Raw genomic sequence first — 3869 nt, forward strand, 5'->3', positions numbered from 1 at the left:
ATAAAGAATATGGCTTGTCATTTGCTACAAAGATATGCAATTATGAACTTCCTTGAGGTTTTACTGTTTAAATGCAAAATTAACTTACTATGCTCCTTAGTTAATAGCAGGGCATTAAATATAGTATTTATTAAGCAAAAGACATATAGGAGCAGCACAGCTTTGCCATCTGTACCTATCCCACTGTACATCTTTCAGTTCACAGAAAATGGACCAGACTCAATCTGCTCATTCAGTCCATTAGCAGAGTTTTCTGCACTTCAGTGCAGAAAGAAGTAAGAGGCGGCAAAGGTAGCTTCTTCACTGCAAAGTAAATTAGACACCTCTTGCAATGAGAGGGAAAAGTTAAGCAGACAAATTGAAGAGACACAAACATTACAGTCTCTCAACTCACTTACCTAGTGAAAAATGAAGCATGTAAACAACTAAATGCCCAGAAAACTTTAAAGCACCATTCACTATTTGAAAGGAAATCATCCCTGGCTCTTCGAAAAAAAACAAATGTATCGCTAACAGATGGCCCATTTTCTTTCCTGATGTATAAAAATTAAAATGATGCTTCCAAAGTAGCAGCCAGGCCTTTAAAGACAATAAACAGACATCATGTCGTTTGCACCGAAGTGCAGAAAACTCTGCTAATGGACTAAACGAGCAGATTGAGTCCGGTCCATTTTCTGTGAACCAAAAGATGTACAGTGGGATGGGTACAGATGGCAAAGCTGTGCTGTGCTGCTCCTATATGCCCTTTGTTTAATAAATACTCTATTTAATGCCTTGCCATTAACTGAGGAACATAGTAAGCTAATTTTGCATTTAAACAGTAAAACTTCAAGGAAGTTCATAATTGCATATCTCTGTAGCAAATGACAAGCCATATGCTGGAAATTTCAGACTGCTAATTAAACCAAACATGCCCAAGCATGCTTTTAACAATACTGTATATCATTATATAAATGCAGGGCAAATACTGTTCTGAGCCCTACAAGTAGCTAAAATGGTGTTTAATAAGATGCCCCATCTGCATTTCCAATTGATGCCACCCGCATTTAAATCTTTCTTGAATAATCCCACTTTACAGTTACTGGGAGGGAAAAAGTGGGCCCAAGGTTGTTTTTGTAAATTCAGCACAACTATTGCAATGCTGGTTAGACTTAGTGGGGTAAAAGTGCCAGAGTGTTAACTGCCCACTTCCAGATCACACTAATCAGGAACTTTCCAGACCAAACTGAACCATCTTTTAGCAGCTCAGAAACAGGCATAATTAGAAATAAATCGCAATAAATGCAGGACTTTTCCATTCTCTCACTATATTTAGAAACATCAAACTACTACAAAGCCTCATAGCATACAACATCCAATAGCTTGCATAAGCTGAAGGTAACCGTGTAAAGAACCAGTCCTTCATCACCTGGGATTCAGCCCGTGAGGATGAAATGTGGAGAATAACGCTCATATTGTAGAAAATGTGGCATTAAGACACATAGATATTTTTCACGCTCTACCCGTTCCTCAAGAGAGTGAATCTGAAATACAACAGATGTTTGGTTTAGGATCCAAGCATCCACCATCTACTGCATTTTGCAGGTGTTCAGAGTCCAAGAAATATTGGCTTGTCTATGCCAAGGCAGCTGGTATAAGTCATGGGCTAATTGTTGCAATTCTTTTACTAAGGAACTATGGGGGATAGTTATGACAATTAACATGACAGAAATGCGGTGGGGGGAGGAGAGGACTTCAACAAAGACATCTGCTTGAGAAAAAAACATCATTATATCCCCATCCCAATACTTCTTGTTCTGCAACTGAGGTTTGCTTGTGGACAATTACACTCTAGATTATTATTATGCTACAATACTACCTGAAGTAAAAAAAAAAAAAAAAAATTACAGGATTGTTTTAAATCTCCCAAATCAAGAAATACACTTAAGGCTGCAGTTCCACCCTGATGGGCCAGGCCTATATATTGAACCACATATAGAATATTAAGCAAGGGTTCACTCTGGTATGATCTATATATGCCAGAATGAGTAAGACATTTAAAGCTTCTGCATTTCAACATAAATAGTATGTATTTTTTTGTGCTTCAAAAGGGTGGTATAAGAATGCAATGTATTCAAAGCTCTAAAACTGGTTTGGGACATATCTTGCCATCCTTTGAGAAGAAAAACAGTTGCATGTTTCAGTGGGTTTAACAGTCTCCGGCCAGTTGGTAAAATACATCCTCACCTGTTCCTGATCCATGGGGAATGCTAGTCTTCTATAGCAGTGGGCTCAAACTTTTTAGCAGCTGTGCCACAATTTAAGCCCTGTGCCCTACTGAGTGCCTGATCCCCCTCCTGCTACAAAAAATGATAGTAACGAGACCATCTTTGAAAAAAAGTCATTATTCAGTGTTGCTCAATGTCGTGGAAACTTGTGGAATCATGTATGATAAATCACACACAGGGCGTGATGCTGGAAGGTTTTAAGACAGTGGTCCTCAACTTTTTTAGCTGCACGGTGCCTCTTGGAAAGTGTCCCCTCTTTGCTTTCTCTCCTTTTTTGACTACTGAAACATAATTCTTCTATTGCAAAGAGTTCAGCCAAGACCACAGCAGGTTAAGAATTCCACTTGTTCACTTTGCTCTGTGTATTGCAAGGCCCCTGAGTACCTGTTCTTCTTCTTCTTCTTCTTCTTCTTCTTCTGTGCTACTGTTGCATGCACCACATGTTGGTCACCCCTGTTCTATAGCATGTACTTACGCAACCTCTTGACCAACAGACGGGCCTTCAGAGATGAGAGAAGGGCAGTCTGTCTCTCCTGTACAGGCCCTTTGCACAAGGAATTTTGTATAGATGTTGAAGGCCAGAAAAGATGATTAAAGCATTTCACCTAATGTTGTTGCACAACTGCAGGTGATAGGCTTGCACCCGGTATCAAGCACTGAGCTTGATAACCAGTATATGGCTAGAGCACATCTTCCAGGATGGCATCCAGTCTTGACGTAAAGTCGTCTCCGGGGCAAGGCCTGTCATAAGTTTGTACAGCCCCTAACACAATGGAATCTATGACTGCAGCCCCTTAGATTCATGGGGCTGGAGAATCCACCCTTCTCCTTGTTCATTTGCTGGCATAGATAATCACCTCCACCATTATATTGTGTGTATGCGTGTGTGTGTGCATGCACATGCGTGTGTACTGTATACATACACACATATGATATTGTTATAATATATATATAATATGTGTGAATGTGTATATATATATATGTGTGTGTGGTACCTATATATTATATATATGAGTTTCTATAGCTTTAACTTCCAGCCACTGTTTTTTGTTATATTTAATTATTTCCTTGCTCTTTTTATTTCTGCCAATATGAATTCCTCAACTAAAACCACAACAATGCGAGAGAATCCTTTGTAGTCCCGAAAAGCCATTTGGGATGTACCATTTCAAAAGTTACAGACATGCTTTAACCCACAAAATTGATTCTAAATTTAATGGAAGCCACAGTGGTAAACCTCCCCTTAAGGTAAACCTCCCCGAAAGCCTTAAAAATCACCCACCACCACATACAGTTTGGCTAGCATTGCCCTAACTGTATGCCTAATAGCTTCATCGGATGTTCCACCATTGACTTCACTAGGAACAGTGTTAGACCACTTCTGAAAAGTTGTGAAAATCCCTCGCTTTATGTATCAAGCTCTCCACTTTTAATTAAGTACAATGGGACTGTAGTCTATATTATGGATTAATGGGCTGAAAAGTGTCATTTAAATTTACATAGACTCAGAAACTCACAAGTAAAGCAATAAATCTTCACAGTGCTACATTTCATTTCCTTTTTTCTATTCCATCTTGCCTTTTTTTTTTTTTTTTTTTTACA

The sequence above is a fragment of the Gavialis gangeticus genome, unplaced genomic scaffold (genome assembly GCF_001723915.1).
Source record: "Gavialis gangeticus isolate Ggan-Ray unplaced genomic scaffold, GavGan_comp1, whole genome shotgun sequence".
NCBI classification, from domain to species: domain Eukaryota; kingdom Metazoa; phylum Chordata; order Crocodylia; family Gavialidae; genus Gavialis; species Gavialis gangeticus.